Source organism: Xenopus tropicalis, chromosome 8 (assembly GCF_000004195.4).
Source record: "Xenopus tropicalis strain Nigerian chromosome 8, UCB_Xtro_10.0, whole genome shotgun sequence".
NCBI lineage: Eukaryota > Metazoa > Chordata > Amphibia > Anura > Pipidae > Xenopus > Xenopus tropicalis.
The window spans coordinates 47,636,768-47,660,216 of record NC_030684.2 but is presented as its reverse complement, the minus strand read 5'-3'; the positions used below and the strand labels follow the sequence as shown (position 1 = coordinate 47,660,216).

At 40.8% G+C, this 23,449-nt stretch overlaps 1 protein-coding gene across 1 annotated transcript in view; it reads right to left on the bottom strand.

Moving 5' to 3' along the window:
• Positions 1–1,164, bottom strand: part of nexmif (neurite extension and migration factor) — a 209,047-nt gene extending 207,883 nt beyond the window's left edge. Inside the window, exon 1 of the mRNA XM_031891314.1 lies at positions 353–1,164. The gene's annotated coding sequence lies outside the window, so the exon portion shown is untranslated. The remainder of the gene's footprint in view (positions 1–352) is intronic.
• Positions 1,165–23,449: the final 22,285 nt, after the last annotated feature.

Genomic DNA, 23,449 nt, shown 5'->3' with positions numbered 1-23,449 from the left:
ATGAAAATGGGTCTCTAATTCAGTGCTTGCAGTCAAGCAATTCATACAGGGTGCTTTTCTAATACATTGTAAATTTGTATTTTATCAGTAATGCAAAGGCTGATTTGGGCCTGCGCAGGGTGCCTGGGACCATTCCACCCCTTGTGACGATACCATATAGGAAAGAGGTCTTTGAGGAAATGTTTGTGGGCCACTGGGCCACATGTACGTACAGTATAAATTGGCTAATCCAACATGCAGCCCTTCAAGCTGCTGGTGAGATAGCGCTCCAAGTATGCCCTGGCTGCTGCCTCAGGCTGATAGTGGATGCTGGGAATTGTAGTTATAGAGCAGCTGGAAGACAAGGACTTACCTAGATGAAGGTATCCTCACATGCCAGGGGGTGGCTCTTGCTGCTTGCGTGGAGGAGTGTTCAGGGTCAGCGCTACTAGTAAAGTGCCCTCCTCTGCGCCCGCTTATCCTTCTCTCTTGCTGCTGGCAGGCTCATTGGCTGAACACAGTGCAGGATCAATGAGAGTTACAGCCTCTCCTGCGATAAACCACTTAGTGTCCTCTGGCTCGGGGACTCCCTGTAGTATCTCAGTAGTCAATGGGTCAGTGGGTGCCCACCAAGGGTGCTGCTGGGTGCCAGTGCGATGGCTCAGTAGTGCCCTAATCCAAGCTGGCTCAGTGACGCCCTGCTCAGGGCTGGCTCAGAGAACAGCCTCCCCCTTGGTGGCTCAGTAAGTGCCCCTGTGCCCTGTGTGAGTGAGCTGTTCCCCCCCTCCCTGTGCAGTGGGCAAGTGGTAGGGAGCTGTGTGCTTGCAGCAGGTGGATGCTCCTCCCTGTCTCTGCTGCTCAGTGCGCTCCTCCTGCAGGATGCTGCAACCTCCCCAGCGCGTACAGCCCTTTGTGCAGCATCACTCTGCTCTCTGCATCTCCCCGGAGGGTGGAGGGGGGGATGGAGTGAAGGAAGAGCACTGACTCACCCCGCGTAGTCTTTCCCTGGAACCTTTAGGGCCTCAGTGTCCAAGTGCCCCAAGTGCGCTGCTCCCTCACAAGGTGGCTGTTCGGCTAATTTATCTCCCTATCCCGGGATTCAGCACCAGGACCCGGGGGCGCGCTGCGACCTGCCATAAAGGGCGCGCACCCGGAACAGCGAGAGCGCGCAGAGGAGAGGGGGATCGCTGGGGGTGAACGCGCAGAAGGGACCATGAAGGAGAAAAGAGGGGGGGTGGAGAGGAGGAGTCGGGATGTGGGGATGGAGGGAGACAATTGTACCATTAACCCCTACTCGCACAAAGCGTATTAAAGCTTTCATTCTTATTATGGAAGTATTAGAAACTCCTACGGCTCCAACTTGGCAGGGGATGTGGGGATATATAGTCCCCAAGGCTGCCCCAGTGTCCCCACTAGAGGCTGGCACAGGCGGGTTATGCCTACATACAAAGCTGCCAGGGCACTGCTTGCTGTCAATGCCAAATATATTATTATAAGAAGTTGAAGAGCCTTTTAATGGCCAGTGTGTTCCACCCCCAGTTACTGCCATATAGATACACACATACACATGGGATTTCATGCTGTACATTCGCTGACCTTTCTAATAATGGCGATAAATGTCAGTTATTATAGAACCCCACTTACTAATGCACAGGGTTTGAACAGCTACAACTGATATTTCATACTATTAGACTGGCGTCCAGGCTTAAGCCATTAAACAGAAGTATAGCAGTTCCATATTATAACTGGGTCCGGTACATTGCATGGAACTGCATCCAACCAGTGATCTCCTCTTAACTATACCGGGCTGAATGGACATGTGTCTGTGTATGTGATTGGCTGGCTGGGGAAGATGGCAGCAGGCTGCACCATAGAGTCTTCATCACTGACACCAGTGTGAACAGCTCCATAGATTTCAATGGGATAACTGTGCCATCTGACTAGCTGGATAAATGGTTCCACAGAAACAGGTGCAAGTCTTCAGCAAGGGCACATACTCACTTATATGGAAGGTTCTGAATCACTGTTACTAAGTACTCCCAGTGTACCAGGCAATTAAGGGATTTTCTGCAAAGGTTTATAACCCATGTGTTCTTTCATATTTTACACAATCATCCATTACAGAAGGAACACAACATAATTTTCCATATAAACACAGTTATGCACTGTATTGATTTAAATAAACCTGCATTTTCAGGCAACTAAATATACAATAAATGATTTGGAGTCCTCAACAAATAGTCTTGTTAATAGCATTTATGGCAGGGACCAAGCACACAGCTTTATCATTTATTCACATATTGTAACTGTTCCTTTCCCAGCTGTAACATTGTTGTTGCACTATAAAAGAGATTATTTACACCCCTTTTGTAAAATAAATAGGGAGTAATGTATGTCATACTGTCAGGGCCGCCATCAGCAAGCATAGGACAGCATACTGCAGGGCCCTTGCTAACAAGTAAAATGGAGCCCCAATGGAAAAATAAGATGCCCTTCAGTTAAGAGGCTTTAATCCTAGTCACTCCCCAATTATGCCAAAACTCCATCCATGGTCCACCCAAACCCACAATCACTCCTTACAAGTCCTACCTCTTTTACAAGCCCTGCGTTACTATCTCAGGGCCAGCCTCAGTGACAGGATCCTCGTACCCCCTGCCTACTGTAAAATAAAGAGATATGTTCAATGACCATATAAAGCTCATAGAATACTGAGGCACTTCTAATATTCTAATAATCATAATACCAGGGTAAAGTTTGTCTTTTTATTATTCATAGGTTTCAGTAAGTCACAGGTACTGATTATAACCAATGACAGAAACCTGAAACAGTACTTGTGCATTGTGCTTTATCCTAAGATATAATTAATACTTATTAATGGCAAAACCATTATATTGGGTTTATTTACTGTTCAAATGATTTTTAAGTACACTTAGAATGGAGATCTAAATTACAGAAAGATCCCTTATCCCGAAAACTCTTGGTCCCAGGCATTCTGGATAATATGTCCCATACGTGTATGGGACCTTGGCAATAAAGATTTTTTAAAGGGCTAGTCCCGTTTGCAGCTCTGAGTGCCAGTGCTTTTTTTTGCCATACGTGTATATGTCACTCTGTGATGTCAAAGATTGACTTCTGACCTTTGCAGACTGAATTAAAGTGTAGGATGATGACATTGAGGGCAGACCAATGACATATGGGGGTGGGGTCATAACATCTGGGAGCACGTTTGTGCCTTGTGAAGGCGGGGCTGTGACATCAAAGGTGGTTATTGGCCAGATTATTGTTTATTGTTCTCTTTTGGGGAAGTGGGGGCCCCGTGGACCCTGCAGAGGCCAGTCCGACCCTGTCTCTGTGGGACATTAGCCCAAGTCCTTAACTGTGATTTAAAGCCTAGTAAGATATCTTGGGGAGTCTGGCATTTTTGTTTTACTAGCTGAATGGCTGCAGACTGGACAACTGTAATATATAAATATGGCTACACTTGCTATCCAGCACTCTTCCTACCTACAACAGCTATGGGGATCAGTATTAAAGTGATTCTCCCTAAAACACTTCCATTTTCACCCCTTAAGTCTCCAAAGTAAGCATCCCAAAAGCATACTTCCCAACTGCAGTCCCGGATTCTTATTGAAAAGTCCCTCATTTCCCTTTGATCTCCTGCACTGAACGCCAAAAACAGATACAACGTTTCTCAAACTAAATAAGATGAAGAGGCTTTTGACAGAGAGCCCAGAATATTCAACACCTGCACTTAGATACAATTGTAACTTATTAGACTTTCATCTTAAAGGTCAATTTCACCTTTTTTTTTTTTTAGCAAAACTGTAATAACACATAAAAGAAGAATCCAAAACCCCCAGAAATGTGTTTAAACATTTTAAAAATAACCTGCCAAATTTTTTAAAATGGGAGTGGTATTTAGGGGGTGTGATCACAAAAATGGGGGTGGCCAAACAAATTTGTTTTCATTTCTTTTGGTGCCTCTTTTTCAAATGTTAGGAGGCATGCAAAAGCAATCAGCTTCTGCGGCATCAGTCATTTTGATGTTATTTAACATAGTGAGATTGAAACTTAACAGTCCAAGTGATCACATGAACAAAAAATAGGAAGCTGGGTATATACAGAGCAGGAACCATGCTCATCCTTATGCATTAAAAGGGATAAAAACGCTATTGCCCAAGCATACTTAACCCAAATGTTGCTGGACTATAATAATTAAACAAACTGATTTGTTGTTCCCTGCTAGTTTCCCACTGGTTCCGTGCAAGTAAATGAGCCAGAAGTAGCACTGCCAGCACCTAATGGAGGAGCAGAGTATTGCATGAAATTGATTGGCAGCTGCTTCCCACATTCCACCATTTTCAACCCATATGCAGGTATCCTTTTCACCAATTTAAGGTGGGCATGAGTACAGTACAATCCAAAAAATATTGTTTTTCTGTTCCCAAGCAGGGTGGCACAATGGATACCTGAGAACATGGGAGCAATTGTAGATCTCCTCTCTGAAATATTGATTATAAAAATATTGATTTTAGTAACTGGGTGTTTTCTAACCAGTTCCCTGACTATTGTTTTATCTTTTCATTTGCCTTTATATATATATATATAAAGTGGTGTGAAAAACCTGATTTCTGATTTCTTATTCTTTTGCATGTTTGTCACACAAAATGTTTCTGATCATCAAACACATTTAACTATTAGTCAAAGATAACACAAGTAAACACAAAATGCAGTTTTTAAATGAGGGTTATTATTATTTAGGGAGAAAAAAAATCCAAACCTACATGGCCCTGTGTGAAAAAGTAATTGCCCCCTGAACCTAATAACTGGTTGGGCCACCCTTAGCAGCAATAACTGCAATCAAGCGTTTGCGATAACTTGCAACGAGTCTTTTACAGCGCTCTGGAGGAATTTTGGCCCACTCATCTTTGCAGAATTGTTGTAATTCAGTTTTATTTGAGGGTTTTCTAGCATGAACCGCCTTTTTAAGGTCATGCCACAACATCTCAATAGGATTCAGGTCAGGACTTTGACTAGGCCACTCCAAAGTCTTCATTTTGTTTTTCTTCAGCCATTCAGAGGTGGATTTGCTGGTGTGTTTTGGGTCATTGTCCTGCTGCAGCACCCAAGATTTCTTCAGCTTGAGTTGACGAACAGATGGCCGGACATTCTCCTTCAGGATTTTTTGGTAGACAGTAGAATTCATGGTTCCATCTATCACAGCAAGCCTTCCAGGTCCTGAAGCAGCAAAACAACCCCAGACCATCACACTACCACCACCATATTTTACTGTTGGTATGATGTTCTTTTTCTGAAATGCTGTGTTACTTTTACGCCAGATGTAAAGGGACACGCACCTTCCAAAAAGTTCAACTTTTGTCTCGTCGGTCCACAAGGTATTTTCCCAAAAGTCTTGGCAATCATTGAGATGTTTTTTAGCAAAATTGAGACGAGCCATAATGTTCTTTTTGCTTAAAAGTGGTTTGCGCCTTGGAAATCTGCCATGCAGGTCGTTTTTGCCCAGTCTCTTTCTTATGGTGGAGTCGTGAACACTGACCTTAATTGAGGCAAGTGAGGCCTGCAGTTCTTTAGATGTTGTCCTGGGGTCTTCTGTGGCCTCTCGGATGAGTTGTCTCTGCGCTCTTGGGGTAATTTTGGTCGGCCGGCCACTCCTGGGAAGGTTCACCACTGTTCCATGTTTTTGCCATTTGTGGATAATGGCTCTCACTGTGGTTCGCTGGAGTCCCAAAGCTTTAGAAATGGCTTTATAACCTTTACCAGACTGATAGATCTCAATTACTTTTGTTCTCATTTGTTCCTGAATTTCTTTGGATCTTGGCATGATGTCTAGCTTTTGAGGTGCTTTTGGTCTACTTCTCTGTGTCAGGTAGCTCCTATTTAAGTGATTTCTTGATTGAAACAGGTGTGGCAGTAATCAGGCCTGGGGGTGACTACAGAAATTGAACTCAGGTGTGATAAACCACAGTTAAGTTATTTTTTAACAAGGGGGGCAATCACTTTTTCACACAGGGCCATGTAGATTTGGAGTTTTTTTTCTCCATTAATAACGTAAACCTTCATTTAAAAACTGCATTTTGTGTTCAATTATGTTATCTTTGACTAATAGTTAACGGTTTTTGATGAGCAGAAACATTTAAGTGTGACAAACATGCAAAAGAATAAGAAATCAGGAAGGGGGCAAATAGTTTTTCACACCACTGTATAGTGTTATTGTGCCGTTTCATGTCACATCAAGTCCTATGCATAAGGTAGATTATTTATATTTTTTGGTTGCTTTATTTTTCATATAAATTATATTCTATAGAGCGTTGTGCACCACATAATGGTTTATCAGAAAGCTTTTGCACTATTAATCTGCTGCTAATACACTGTTGCTTAGTACAAGGTACAGTAACTGTCACCCCTCCCAAAATATGCTGCTCCAAGAAAAATAACAAAATGTCATTAGATTCCATATAACAAGCCTTGCATTCAAGGGTTTATTGATAAGAAACAACATTATTCTGGGCAGGACCTACAAAAGTCTGAAGATTCCCAAAGACTCGTTTTCTGTTTAAATTTAATAACTCCTTCCTCACAGACTTGGACAAGCTGACAGTAGGAGAACTCAAAATGATAAATAACTTTAGCTGTGATCGGTACAAGACCAAGTTTTATAAATATATGATGAAGGGAGTAGCCCAAGGGCTAGCATACATTTTTCATTCAAGCATATACTCAACCCCCTGCAGTGTTCAGGATGTTTACACCAATTACATACTCAAAGACAGAGGAGCCGGCAGCACCCAGCATCCTTCAGGCAAACATAATAAGTTGTGCGACCCACACCAATAAATAAATAAGCTGTTTACCTCATAAAAATACCTGCTTTTGCAATAAAGAGGCTCATTTTCTCCGGACTGAAGGAAAAGAATAGTACCTTACTGGTATAATCAATATTTGAATGATAGTGTTTGGCAGTAGTAATTATTAGTATCATTGTTTATATAGCGCCAACATATTCTGCAGCACTTTACAGAGATTATACATCATTATATATTATACTGTATATCAGTCCCTGCCCCAGTGGCACTTACAGTCTAAGGTTCCTATCACATTTAGACACCGTAGGATCATATTGACCAAGAGCCTGGCTGTATGCTTTTGAAATGGGGAAGGAATACCAGGATGAAACCCACACAGACCCAGAAGAAACATACAAACTTCTAGCAGAATGCTCTGACTGGAATCAAACCAAGGGCCCCAACACAGCAATACAGCAATGCTACTTACTGTGCCACCATGAATATAAAAACAGCTGGTGGGTCCAGGCCCAGTCTGGCAATCTGTGGATTCTGGAAATGCCAGAGAGGCTGCTGTAAGATGCCATAGACACTCACTATTTATTGGGCTGGTGGGGGCTGTTTTGCCTCTGTGTACTTGAAATGCCAGGGCTTATTTTGAATCTCAGTCCAGACCTTGGTGGGTCTATATGCCTGTTTACAGTTCCCTAAACAAGCCCACACACTGCTATTTTCCCAATTGTTTCATTTTTTACTACAATACTAACTAGATTGATTCATCCCACAATGTTAACAATGACTCACTAGGACCAAACAGATTTAAATCAGGGCCATTTGGGAATATAAGCATCCTCACTGAACATACATTTTTCCAACAGATTATATGACATTAATGAAGGAACAAAACCCAAACATAACAAATTTGCATAATAACAGAAGACATAATGTATTCCATAGCAATGTTGCTTGACTACAGTTTTCAGCATTCTCTGGAATACAATGATGGGTTAATGTTAAATGTTAAACTTAATGCCAGCACTGGGTGTACAGTCTACTTCTCTCCACTTGTGTTTTGTAGGCAAGCAGAGAACTCTATGTGGCACCTACACCTGCATATAATGGATATGGAGGAATTTAGGGTTTAGAGCCAGCTGCCTAACTCACAAGGCTTTCCCAAGGCTAAGGTTTAAAAGAAAAATCTGGTAGCTGTACTCAGGGGATTCCTCTGGCTTGCTGCTTTCAGCTGTAGGTAATAGGAAGGTTTCCCTCCCAGCATCCTTCCTTAGCAGCCCAGAATAACGTTCTGAGAGCTGATGGTAGCAGCAAGTGTTCCCTTGTATATTAGAGATATGTATATTTTATACATTTCAGTGATTCTGGGATCTATGTTTATAAATGCATGAGTTACTGTACATAGGGGATATTGTCTGTCTGAAAAAAACAGCAGGCAAGTAAATGTATGGGTTTCACACTGCAGTGATTTTAGGGCTAAACACTTATCTCTATATATCTATATATGTACACTTGCATAAACAGACTTGCTTGAAAGGAATAGCCAAGCTGTGTCTGTATTATACACTTTACGGATTCAAGGTTATATGCTTGCTTAGATGCAAGAGCCAGATGAAATTTACTGTTTACCGTCATGGCTCTTTAACCTGATAATGTGTTTATTTCAAAGCCAAACTGTATGCTGAGTTCTGTCTGGTCTGCTGGGTCTGGCTAGAGTTCATAAGGGATAGAGGATTTATTGACTTTTTATTCTGTCCTGACAGACCTGCAGTCATCTACATACAAATGTATGTGTGACATTTTTTTGTTTGTTTTTTTATTATTCATCCTTGTATTATTGGAAAAATTAATTATTTTGCATCTAAATCTGGATACAGGATCTAACATCTACTCTTTTAGTTGGTATGTAAGACTCTAGCTCAGGCCTGTCCTGCTTTCCTATGCATTGAAGTGGCCAGTTACCTGACTCAATAATACTATAGTATTAATAATAATAACAATAATAATAATATAGGCCAGCATATGTAGCAGTCTATGGAGGTATGCAGGCTGCCAGCAGGACAGCAGTGTTTTAGCAAAAGTGGCAGACCCATGTAAAGCTAGACTAGGAAACAATACCTGCATTTGATATGTTTCCATGTCATGAGGCATGTAATAATTGCATAGAGTCTATGCCAACTGAATGTATTTGAACATCTTGCATTTCAGATTGACAGGGAATTGCCTTGTTAGGTGCCTTTTATCATGCCATAGCTTATCTTCATGACAATGTATATTGTGTCTTATGGGAAATGTAACCATGTCTGCCTTTCGGCACATGGTTATTATAATGGTTGGCTAATACCCCCACCCTGTGATGTATGTTTGCCTATAGGTGACCATCTCTGGTTGCTGACTACAGCTCCCATCACACTCTAATGCTTAATATGCTGGGGAAAGGCAGGTATAGCCCAACAACATTTGTAGGGGCCAGTCATGTATAGTCCAACATAAGGGCCTGTAAAGGCCTGTCTTTTCCTGTGACTTAAATACTAATTTTAAAAGCAAATTTTTAACACTTTTTGTCAGAAGGGGACCCTAACCATAGCTAAAAGTGAAATATATATGGGGGCTCATATTGTCTGCAAGTTTTTTTTTCACAAATCAGATGCAATTATCAGGAAACCATCTGGTGTCATTTTTAGAGTTTAGTGACCTTTAGGTGCAAGCCTACTGTACATATTGATGCAGGGCAAAGGAAACCCTGGAGCTAACACTTGGCTGAGAGGTGGCAAAAGCTCCAGGGTTCCCTGTGTCAATAGGTGCAGTAGGGCACGACTGGGAATGGAAGGCTGGAAGGACTGAGCAGCTCCAAGTTCTATAGTTCCAAGTCCAAGTTCTATAGTTCCAAGTTCAACTATACAGAAGCGCAAGGAGAACACTTTAAAGGAAATTCCTTTAATGAAAGTAGTGTTAAGCACAACTGACTGGGGGAATTGGGGCTGCAGCTGACGTACATGACCCCTATAATGTATTAAATAACCATGATTAATATAATTTAAAAAGTGTTGACATATTCCACAACACTGGGCAATAAAAGGGTGTATATAGATTACATACATAGAGGGCACTGCTCAATAGAGCTTACGGTCTAAAAGGAGAAAAGGGTATGAGACCATCATGACCACAAAATGATTATGGTTTATAGTTCAGTTCCATGAGAATGTAATGGGTTTATTATGCAATGGAAATGGGTCACATGACAAAAATCCCATAAAGGTCAGGTCTCTGACAATACAGAAGACTATCTATAACCTGAAGGCTTGGTACATCTGCCAACTGCACAGAGTGAAAGGTCACGTAAAGCCAATGACAACCCACAAGTCCTGCTGTCAGTCAGGAGCTCCCCAGGGAGACATTCGGATGCATCGAAACAGATTCAGAGCATGTTTCACCCATTTACTCCCACACGTGGCACTGATGCATTGCAGAGCAGCTGGAGAAGTGGATATGAAAACATTTGTACAACAATTATCAATGTCTTTATTACTAAAGTAACAACCTTGTAAGCAGCTTGACAAGAATGACAGTGAGTGTGCTGGTATATCCAGAATCACCTCAGGCTCTTCCAGTATCATTGGCTGACTCCATGAAATTCATTCATAGCCTTGAACTGAACACTTTAGGGAAAATACAGCTAAATCCCATTTTGTTTGTAATTGAAAAAATATCTTCTAACATTAATAATCATTATTATTTTCTTTCCCTGTGCTGAATTTAGGATATTTGAAATCCGTGAGCTGTGTTTCAGTGGGGCTCATTTATAAACACTGGACAGATTTGCACTGGACAGTAACCTAGTGCAACCAATTAGTGGTTAGATTTTTTCAGCCAGGTTGAACACTGAAAGCAATCATCTGATTGGTTGTCATGTGTTACTGCACAGGTTCAAGTTTGCTCAGTGTTTATAAATTACCCCCAGGGTGTCTTACCCCAGAAGAGGAATTGCAGTCACTCAGGATTTAAGGGTGAAGACACGCAGAGCTACTAGTAGCAGCTACTTATGGTGGCTACTAAAATAGACAATGCTGATCATTTACTGATAATTGTCTATGTGTGGTAATAGGTGATGATATTCTGTATCACCTTCTCCTGCCTTCATGGGTGATCAACCGCGTTTATGGTGAAGTTTTATGGTGGTCAGTGGGTAAGGGAATGGGTTGCAGAAAAGCAGTTGTGGGTCTGGTCTACCTGGTCTCTACTTTAGGTACCCAGAAAATAAGGAGACATTTTAAAGGAACAGTAACACCAAAAAATGAAAGTGTATTAAAGTAACTAAAATATAATGTGCTGCTGCCCTGCACTGGTAAAAGTTGTGTGTTTACTTCAGAAAGTCTACTATAATTTATATAAATAAGCTGTTATGTAGCCATGGAGGCAGCCATTCAAAGGAGAAAAGGCACAGGCACATAGCAGATAACAGATAAAACACTATTGTATTCTACAGAACTTATCTGTTATCTGCTATGTAACCTGTGCCTTTTCTCCTTTTTTCCAGCTTGAATGGCTGCCCCCGGGGCTACACAGCAGCTTATTATATAAATTATAGTAGTGTTACTGTAGCAAACACACCAGTTTTACCAGTGCAGGGCAACAGTGCATTATATTTTTATTACTTTAACCCTTTTACTGCCAGCCATTTTGGTCAAAGCGGAACTTGTATTGCCAGACAGTTTTTGAACATTTTGCACTGTTTCACTTTAGGGGCCTTTCCTCGGGGGGACTTTTAGTTTACCAAGGAAAACAATATATCGTTTTTTTCAGAACAACCTAAGCTTTCAAAATATGGTAGAATTTTTGTGTAATTCCAATTCTGTAACAAGATATAGGCTTCTAAATGTCTAAAAATGCAAAAAAAAATCAAATTTTCCATAATATAATCACACATACTAGAAACAAAAATTATTTTATGCACGAATATACAACTGATTTGGAAAGTCCCATGTCTCCTGAACGTGCCAATACCAAATATATAGAGTTTTATGGAGATTTCTCACTTGTATAGGTCAAAAACTCCCAGCAGTACACTACCAAATTCCCAAAGCACTGCTCCAAAAAACCTGCATACTTTGGATTTCAAGGCCAAAATTCCACTAACAGAAGGTTTATCCCAGAAAATTGTACATTTTTGGAAAGAACAGATTCTGGGGAATACAGAATAGGCACAACTGTCTGTCTACTCCAAACTATCAAGTCGCAATGCTTTCCTAAAGTTATTGGTTTTTATCAAAATTTGTGATTTTTTTTAAAAATCGCTTCAAAGCTTCCAGTCTATAGTATCTTATCTCCTACAGGTCATAAAGTAACCAAATAAAACACCCTAAATATGAATGCCTGGGGTCCACTGAACAGTTTGATGCCCAATATGTATAGGTTTACCTAAGTATGTGGCATGTAGGGGCCCCAATGTGAACATACCCCATATGAACTGTCATTTCTGTCATTTCAGCTTCTGCAAAATCAACACATTTACATCATTATATGTGGGATAAAGCTAGTAAAAAGTATGCTCACCCCAGAAAGTCATATATTTTTGGAAAGTACACATTCCCCCGAATCTAAAATGGGTACCCATGTCTTTCTACTCCAAAGTACCAAGCCGCACAGCTTTTCTAAAGTTAGCAATTTTGATGACATTTCCAAAAATCCCCTCAAAGCTTCCACTTTTAAGCATCTTATCTCCCACATAGCATTAGGTACCAAGATAAAACACCCTGAATTTGAACGCCAGGGGTCCACTGAACAGTTTGATGCCCAATATGTATAGGTTTACCTAAGTATGTGGCATGTAGGGGCCCCAATGTGAACATACCCCATATGAACTGTCATTTCTGTCATTTCAGCTTCTGCAAAATCAACACATTTACATCATTATATGTGGGATAAAGCTAGTAAAAAGTATGCTCACCCCAGAAAGTCATATATTTTTGGAAAGTACACATTCCCCCGAATCTAAAATGGGTACCCATGTCTTTCTACTCCAAAGTACCAAGCCGCACAGCTTTTCTAAAGTTAGCAATTTTGATGACATTTCCAAAAATCCCCTCAAAGCTTCCACTTTGAAGCATCTTATCTCCCACATAGCATTAGGTACCAAGATAAAACACCCTGAATTTGAACGCCAGGGGTCCACTGAACAGTTTGATGCCCAATATGTATAGGTTTACCTAAGTATGTGGCATGTAGGGGCCCCAATGTGAACATACCCCATATGAACTGTCATTTCAGCTTCTGCAAAATCAACACATTTACATCATTATATGTGGGATAAAGCTAGTAAAAAGTATGCTCACCCCAGAAAGTCATATATTTTTGGAAAGTACACATTCCCCCGAATCTAAAATGGGTACCCATGTCTTTCTACTCCAAAGTACCAAGCCGCACAGCTTTTCTAAAGTTAGCAATTTTGATGACATTTCCAAAAATCCCCTCAAAGCTTCCACTTTTAAGCATCTTATCTCCCACATAGCATTAGGTACCAAGATAAAACACCCTGAATTTGAACGCCAGGGGTCCACTGAACAGTTTGATGCCCAATATGTATAGGTTTACCTAAGTATGTGGCATGTAGGGGCCCCAATGTGAACATACCCCATATGAACTGTCATTTCTGTCATTTCAGCTTCTGCAAAATCAACACATTTACATCATTATATGTGGGATAAAGCTAGTAAAAAGTATGCTCACCCCAGAAAGTCATATATTTTTGGAAAGTACACATTCCCCCGAATCTAAAATGGGTACCCATGTCTTTCTACTCCAAAGTACCAAGCCGCACAGCTTTTCTAAAGTTAGCAATTTTGATGACATTTCCAAAAATCCCCTCAAAGCTTCCACTTTGAAGCATCTTATCTCCCACATAGCATTAGGTACCAAGATAAAACACCCTGAATTTGAACGCCAGGGGTCCACTGAACAGTTTGATGCCCAATATGTATAGGTTTACCTAAGTATGTGGCATGTAGGGGCCCCAATGTGAACATACCCCATATGAACTGTCATTTCAGCTTCTGCAAAATCAACACATTTACATCATTATATGTGGGATAAAGCTAGTAAAAAGTATGCTCACCCCAGAAAGTCATATATTTTTGGAAAGTACACATTCCCCCGAATCTAAAATGGGTACCCATGTCTTTCTACTCCAAAGTACCAAGCCGCACAGCTTTTCTAAAGTTAGCAATTTTGATGACATTTCCAAAAATCCCCTCAAAGCTTCCACTTTGAAGCATCTTATCTCCCACATAGCATTAGGTACCAAGATAAAACACCCTGAATTTGAACGCCAGGGGTCCACTGAACAGTTTGATGCCCAATATGTATAGGTTTACCTAAGTATGTGGCATGTAGGGGCCCCAATGTGAACATACCCCCATATGAACTGTCATTTCTGTCATTTCAGCTCCTGCAAAATCAACACATTTACATTATTATATGTGGGATAAAGCTACAAAAAAGTACACTCACCCCAGAAAGTCATATATTTTTGGAAAGTACACATTCCCCCGAATCTAAAATGGGTACCCATGTCTTTCTACTCCAAAGTACCAAGCCGCACAGCTTTTCTAAAGTTAGCAATTTTGATGACATTTCCAAAAATCCCCTCAAAGCTTCCACTTTGCAGCATCTTATCTCCCACATAGCATTAGGTACCAAGATAAAACACCCTGAATTTGAACACCAGGGGTCCACTGAACAGTTTGATGCCCAATATGTATAGGTTTACCCAAGTATGTGGCATGTAGGGGCCCGAATGTGAACATACCCCCATATATACTGTCATTTCTGTCATTTCAGCTCCTGCAAAATCAACACATTTACATCATTATATGTGAGATAAAGCTACAAAAAAGTACGCTCACCCCAGAAAGCCATATATTTTTGGAAAGTACACATTCCCCCGAATCTAAAATGGGTACCCATGTCTTTCTACTCCAAAGTACCAAGCCGCACAGCTTTTCTAAAGTTAGCAATTTTGATGACATTTCAAAAAATCCCCTCAAAGCTTCCATTTGGAAGCATCTTATCTCCCACATAGCATTAGGTACCAAGATAAAACACCCTGAATTTGAACGCCAGGGGTCCACTGAACAGTTTGATGCCCAATATGTATAGGTTTACCTAAGTATGTGGCATGTAGGGGCCCCAATGTGAACATACCCCCATATATACTGTCATTTCTGTCATTTCAGCTCCTGCAAAATCAACACATTTACATCATTATATGTGGGATAAAGCTACAAAAAAGTACGCTCACCCCAGAAAGTCATATATTTTTGGAAAGTACACATTCCCCCGAATCTAAAATGGGTACCCATGTCTTTCTACTCCAAAGTACCAAGCCGCACAGCTTTTCTAAAGTTAGCAATTTTGATGACATTTCCAAAAATCCCCTCAAAGCTTCCACTTTGAAGCATCTTATCTCCCACATAGTGTTAGGTACCAAGATAAAACACCCTAAATTTGAACGCCAGGGGTCCACTGAACAGTTTGATGCCCAATATGTATAGGTTTACCTAAGTATGTGGCATGTAGGGGCCCCAATGGGAACATACCCCCATATGATCTATCATTTCAGCTCCTGCAAAATCAACACATTTACATCCTTTATGTGGGATAATGCTACAAAAAAAGTACATTCACCCCAGAAAGCCATATATTTTTGGAAAATACACATCCCCCCGAATCTATAATGGGTAAATATTTCTTATTGCTACAAAGTACCAAGCTGTAAAGCTTTCCTAAGTTTGCAGATTTATATGACATTTCGAAAATCGCATAAAAATGTTGCAATTTGCCGCATTTATCTCTCACAATTTCTTGATAAAGATCAGATAAAGACAAATCACCCCAAAAAGGAACACCAGAGGTCTACTGAACAGTTTGATGCCCAATATGCATAGATATACCAAAGTCTGCGGTATGTACTGAACCCAAAATGAAAATAGCGCATAAGGATTTCTCGCCTGCCAGCTCAGCTTTTGCACACAGAGCCCCCTGTCAGTGTATTATGTGCCAAAACTTCCCCTAACCATACAGTGACCCCCACAAAACCATATATTTTTGGAAAGTACACATTCTGACAAATCCAACAAGGGTAAAGAGTCCTTTCTACACCAAAGTACCAATCTGCACAGCTTTCCTAAAGTTATTGGTTTTTATGACATTTCAGAAAATCGCCTAAAAATGTTGCAATTTGCCGCATTTATCTCACACAATTTCTTGCGTACAAAGGCAAGTCACCCCAAATAGGAACACCAGAGGCCTACTGAACAGTTTGATGCCCAATATGCATAGATATACCAAAGTCTGCGGTATGTACTGAACCCTAAATGAAAATAGCGCATAAGGATTTCTCGCCTGCCAGCTCAGCTTTTGCACACAGAGCCCCCTGTCAGTGTATTATGTGCCAAAACTTCCCCTAACTATACAGATCCCCCACAAAACCATATATTTTTGGAAAGTACACATTCTGACAAATCCAACAAGGGTAAAGAGTCCTTTCTACACCAAAGTACCAATCTGCAGAGCTTTCCTAAAGTTATTGGTTTTTATGACATTTCAGAAAATCGCCTAAAAATGTTGCAATTTGTCGCATTTATCTCACACAATTTCTTGCGTACAAAGGCAAGTCACCCCAAATAGGAACACCAGAGGCCTACTGAACAGTTTGATGCCCAATATGCATAGATATACCAAAGTCTGCAGTATGTACTGAACCCTAAATGAAAATAGCGCATAAGGATTTCTCGCCTGCCAGCTCAGCTTTTGCACACAGAGCCCCCTGTCAGTGTATTATGTGCCAAAACTTCCCCTAACTATACAGAGACCCCCAGAAAACCATATATTTTTGGAAAGTACACATTCTGACAAATCCAACAAGGGTAAAGAGTCCTTTCTACACCAAAGTACCAAGCTGCAAAGCTTTCCTAAAGTTATCGGTTTTTATGACATTTCAGAAAATCGCCTAAAAATGTTGCAATTTGCCGCATTTATCTCACACAATTTCTTGCGTACAAAGGCAAGTCACCCCAAATAGGAACACCAGAGGCCTACTGAACAGTTTGATGCCCAATATGCATAGATATACCAAAGTCTGCAGTATGTACTGAACCCTAAATGAAAATAGCGCATAAGGATTTCTCGCCTGCCAGCTCAGCTTTTGCACACAGAGCCCCCTGTCAGCGTATTATGTGCCAAAACTTCCCCTAACTATACAGAGACCCCCACAAAACCATATATTTTTGGAAAGTACACATTCTGACAAATCCAACAAGGGTAAAGAGTCCTTTCTACACCAAAGTACCAAGCCGCAAAGCTTTCCTAAAGTTATCGGTTTTTATGACATTTCAGAAAATCGCCTAAAAATGTTGCAATTTGCCGCATTTATCTCACACAATTTCTTGCGTACAAAGGCAAGTCACCCCAAATAGGAACACCAGAGGCCTACTGAACAGTTTGATGCCCAATATGCATAGATATACCAAAGTCTGCGGTATGTACTGACCCCAAAATGAAAATAGCGCATAAGGATTTCTCGCCTGCCAGCTCAGCTTTTGCATACAGAGCCCCCTGTCAGTGTATTATGTGCAGTAACCCCCCTAACTATACAGTGACCCCCAGAAAACCATATATTTTTGGAAAGTACACATTCTGATGAATTCAAAATAGGTAAAGTTATTTTTGTACACCAAAGTTACACCTGGCAAAGCTACGCTAAAAACAGATCAGGAACACTTATATAGGGATAAAATGTGATAAAACCACAAAAATTGTGCAAATCAGTGAAACAACAAAATAAGTTACATGACAGTGTAATTAGTGGCCAGAATATCTGATCCAATAGTTACGCTGTCAAAATAAACAGTTTTTAGGTAAAAGAAAATAAAAACAAAGTGGTAAAATGAAAAAAAAAAAAGCAAAACAAAAAAAACCCAAAGTGTTTGTGTATACATGTGTGTACATGTGTAAAAGTTGTGTGATAGTGTGTAAGTGTGTATATGAGTGTAAATAAGTGTATAAAAGTGTGAAAAATGAAAAAATAAAAATAAAAAAAAAATAAAAAAATGCTAAAATGTGTGCTGTAAGTGTGTGTAAATGTATGTAAGTGTGTATAAATGTATGTAAATGTGTGTATAAGTGTGTAAAAGTGTGTAAATGCAAGAAAAAAAAAACTCCTTACCTGTTCCTGAAGACCGATCGCCTCCTTCCTCAGTTGGGCCGGCGCTGGGGGAGAGGGAGGAAGCAGGAAGCAGCAGACGCGATGCGATCGCGTCTGCTGCTTCCTGGAGGGTCCTGCGAGCGATCGGCTCGCAGGACCCTGATGACAGCCCCCCTGGCACATTGCCCAGGGGGGCTGTCATTGTTAGAAGCTCTCTGCAGCGCTTAAACGCCAACGACATATGAGACACGTCGTTGGCGTTTAAGCCCTTTTACTGCCAGCACGTATGCCATACGTGCTTGGCAGTAAAAGAGTTAAAGCTCTTTCATTTTTTGGTGTTACTGTTCCTTTAAAACAACCTTGACCAAATCAAGGTATTACCTCACAGCCACTTTCATTTATAATAATCACCTCCTGCTTTAACAGCATAGAATGAGTGATGTGGCAGAGCCAGCAATATTTCAGAATAGTTTTCCAAGGGCTCTATGTCAGTAGACAACTACCAGGGCTGCAACTACAGAAGAAGCAGACCCTGCTGTTGGGCCCGGTGAGGTCCTAAATAATCAGCAATGTCAATATATCTTGGTAGAACATGTTAGCTTTCCAATATTTTGGGGCCCTAAATTGAAGACCCAGTGACATCTACTTACACAACTGATAATTACATAAGAATTGCCTAAGCAGATATACTGTGCCACGCCTACCACGGTTGAGCATTTCCAGGGATGGAATTAAAACCTGCAGACATCCCAGTTTTTTATAAATAGAATCCAAAATAGGAATATATTATAATGCAGGGCCAGTGTCGGACTGGCCCACCAGGATACCAGGAAAACTCCCGGTGGGCCCAGGTGTCAGTGGGCCCTCCTGCTCCTGACCATTTGGCCTACTTCACGGTCATTCCCTATTTCTGTATGGGTAAGGAAGAGGAGAAATAAATGGAAGAATAGATGCCAGCATGTAAATAAAAGAGACTAGGAGAATAAAGAGGTTGGGTGAGGAAAGGAGGAAAAATAGTTTGGAAAGCAGGCTAGGGTCTAAGGTTTTCTGGTGGGCCCCTGGGGTCCCAGGCCGACACTGTGCAGGGCTAACCAAGGCATTGCAACCTTACTCCTCATACCCACCACTTTATATACTATTTCTCCTCATCCCAAGTGAGTGCATTGCTGACAACAGCGAGTGCCACAGCACAGGCTACATCATGGATAGCCCCTGGATGAGCTAGTAGATGGATTTTGCACGTTGTAGTTCAGAGGTATCTGAAACAGTAAAGGTTGCCAACCCCTGGGTTACAGCATTTACCATCAAACCAAGCTGCTCTGCCCTGCTGTGTTGGCTTTTCAGGCTCCCTGCAGCTCATGCTTGGTGAGAACAATGTGCTTTGCTCAGTTTTCTTTCATGGATATTATCCAGTGTGCAAGGACAGGGTCTTCTTTATGATTCCATCGATTTTGGATTGTGCATAGTTACCACCTGTCTCTATTTACAAAGACAGTCCCTGGTTTTGACTCTGTCCCTGCTCTTTAGAACTGACCTTATACACCGAAGATATGCACTGACCGTATGGACAGAAACCAGTTTTGGCTATAAGATCCTCAATATCCACCTTTGGTACAATTACAGTTTAAACTACTAACCAGAATGAACATTTGCCATGTTTTATATTTTTATCTGTCTTCTCTATAACCTATGGGTATTATAAAGCTGTGTTTATAACATGTTATGAATATGACTTATAATAATTACATATATGGTAGGTGTCTTAATTTATTATTCATGTACTCATGTAGCACAATATTGCCTGACTGTCAATTATTAAATTATTTTATTAGAAACTATTTGTATTAATAAATTATACAAGTATGGGATTCGTTATCCAGAAAGCTCAGGCAATCTTCCATAGAGCCCATTTTAAGCAAATAATTCAAATTTTTTAAAAATGATTTTCTTTTTTTTCTGTAATAAAAATGCAGTAAAGTATCTGTATTTGATCCATGCTACGCTGCATGAATCCATATTGGTGGCAAAACAACCATATTGGTATATGGTTTTTAGGAGGCTTATGGTATGGTGATCCAATTTATGGAAAGATCCCTTATCCAAAAAACCCCAGGTCCCTAGCATTCTGGACAATAAATTCCATACCTGTATTGCCCAAAATTAGTGTCGCACGCAGGAATGTATTATCCTCCTTTTTTATTTTTCCATAAGAGCAAGGATTCAGAGACCAGTACTGTCTAAATGCCCATAGATCCAAATGAAGCTAGTAAATAACTCAGTTCTAAGAACTGTGTTTGGCATTCAGGGTCAGAAACAGATCAGAGAGTTAAGGGTTATGAGTCCTCACCCGGATCTGCTGCCTCCAGCAACTGATATATTTTCCCAGCAGGTTACTGAATCAGAGGTAGACATGTGCTTAGTATAGAAAGAAAGGAGCATAATAGGAAATTGTGCAAGGAAGTAGCAGATAATGCAGTGTTATGCTCCTGAGCGGCAGCCGTGATCAGGTTACTTAGAGGTTAAAATGGAATAGATATGGGTAAAACTGAGATGAAAAAAGTAGCTTTGAAGCATTATTCATTGCCAGCTGCTGCAGGGTCGAAAAAAACCTTAGCAAGAAGAGATTCACGGGGCATAAACTGATTTTGGCTTTGTATAAATTATAGGTTGGATAACACTGGAGTATGTTTGTACCAAATATTTAATTCTAATAGAAAGCAAAGCTGTTAAAGGTCACAAAGCCTGGTACAGTATTACCTATAACAATGGCTGAAATAAGCCACAGTTAGCAACCTGGAGGCTATAGGTAGAAGGAGTACGTACTTCAAGTACTTGTTAAAGCCACTTTCTTAGGGCAATGGCACACAACAACATTTGTCACCAGCGCTAACAGTGATCCTGGGTAATAACAAAGGTATGCCTTCTTACACATTTCCTCATGATGAGCTGGGATCATTGCATGTAAAGTGTTTTACATGTGGCAATTCAAATGGATCTGGATGGAAAGGCCGTTTCCTGCGGGACTGGTGATTTCCAGCAGCCAACAAATCTATGCTATGTGTGCCTTTTGCCCTTAGATTTCCATTGGCCTCTGTGTATAATATTTTAACATTTTAGTAGCATCTGGCTGACGTGCAGACATATGACAGAGTTTTTAAGAGTATAGGAGCTGATCTACGGCTTGCATCTATCCGCAGGCTCAGAGTCAGCTCTGTGTGGCTGTAGCCTATAACCTAGGATCATTTTTAGGCTGACCACAGCCCTCCTATATTTATGGGAATATTGAGGCAGTTGCACAGGGCTGTAAATAGCACCAGGGTAAACCTGCTGGGTCAATAGCCAGGGAAACAGGGTTAACACAAAGGGATCATTTGTAGAGAGGAGAGCCCTACCTCATTTGTATGCAAAAAGTATAATTATGTGTAATCATGGAAAGGAAGCCAAGTTTCACTCCAAAAAATATTGTTTCTTTCCCCTTTGGTAAGGTTACATTGGCATATAAGGAATAATATATAAATGGTTGTGCAAAGAATATTTTTCTTCTTGAAAGTGGGGAATACAGGAGGTAAATTTGAAACTGTTTGTCTACAGACTAGTATTATTTAGCAATAAGGACACAATAGCACAAGCATAATAATACTGTATATACTCGAGTATAAGCCTAGTTTTTCAGCACCCAAAATGTGCTGAAAAAGTCACCCTCAGCTTATACTCGAGTCGGGTGTCATGGGTCCCTCCAGACTAGCACCCTCTGTCCTTTGTGTGCAGATTAGGCCACCCGCAACCAGACTCTCCAGTGCCCTGGCCTAGGCTCCCACTAGCAATACTTATTTCCCCTTACATCCCTCCAGGACCGGGTCTGCTGCCAGTCTGCCAATGTGCAATGAGCGTGGGGTAATACTCACATTGTTTTTGTTGACCCTCTTCTCCGCTTACAGAGCTAGTTTACTGTTTTTCTTTGAATTAAATATTTAAAAACATATACCCCACTGATGCCTCAATTAATGTTATTTTATTGGTATTTATTTTGATTATTGAAACTTAGCAGTAGCTGCTGCATTTCCCACCCTAGGCTTATACTCGAGTCAATAAGTTTTTCCAGTTTTCTTAGGTAAAATTAGGTACCTCGGCTTATATTCGGATCGGCTTATACTCGAGGATATACGGTATTTGTTGTGGCTTATATTTGGGCAATAGGAGAAAGCAATCAACATTGGTAATGGATAGCACAGGAAGAGGAATGTAGTACTTGGGCTGTCACTTTCAGGTTAATATATGAATGAGGGTGTCAATGATGGGGGAAAAGAGCTATTATCGTTAGGTTAGTAACATTCCCTAGGGTGCAAATATAAATAAGGATCTAGAGATAGAAGTAGGGCACAGGCAAGTTCCTATTTGTCTATAAAGGGTGTTTTATGTCAAAGAGTCATCTCATAGAAATAGCATTCTACCACTTAATGTCACCCAAGAAGAATATGAATGTACACAGGAAGTAAAAGAGACAGTGACTGGGGCAGATAACATGGGATTATAAAGGAAAAAGTGGGAGCTTCTGCTGCCTCAGTGAGCAGGCCCACAAGCACCCTTTGCTCAAAGTGTTTCGGGCTGCATTTACATTAGACAATAAGGGACATGGTAACAGATAGAGAGGGGCATTCCCACCACTGCAGTTTTCTGCCTAATGCCAACAACAGTCATAATGTCCTTATGTGCTAAAAAAATCATCATACAGAGCTATGTTAAGGCAAACAGCAAATAAGTCTGCTGAAATAGGGGTAGGCAGCAAAGTATAAAACCAGGACCTCAGATGGCAGCAGCCCCCCTCCTTTTTCGTATTGGAGCAGTGTGCTCTCCACACTGAAAGATATAAATTTCTGTTTTACAAAATGGAAATCAGGCTAACAAAGTTACCAGAGGCTGCTTTTTGCTGCCCATGATACCCTGCTGCACTGTGCCTGAGGCACATTTCTCACCTTGCTTCATGGCAGGAGCGGCCCCTGCATAAAACATGACAGAGTTGGCCCAGGCAGCAAAGGATTAGGAGTTCAAAGGAAGGTTCTAAAGAAGTCAAAGGGAGGGCAGACGTGAAAGCATTAAAATCCAGTAAAATAAATGGTGGGAGAAAAAAAGACATTTTTCTTCTCTTGTGAGAAGAAATAAAAACAATAAAACAATTCAGCTGTTTCGAATGCATTTAAGTACAGTGCAACCTTACCCTGTAATAGTTCTATTTTGCCTTGCTCCATGTGCTAAGCTTTTTACCAGAAAACCCTTTGGTGCACAGACCCTACGGATGAGTCTGTTAATTAGACTTTGCCGGTAAGAAAATGACTCATCCTCATTGCAGCCACTAATGGAAGTGGCCAGACAAGGGCTATTAATATTCTGCATGTTCTGAATAACAAAAATATCAATAGTTGTAACATTGATATATATAGTTTAGCAACGCCCAACC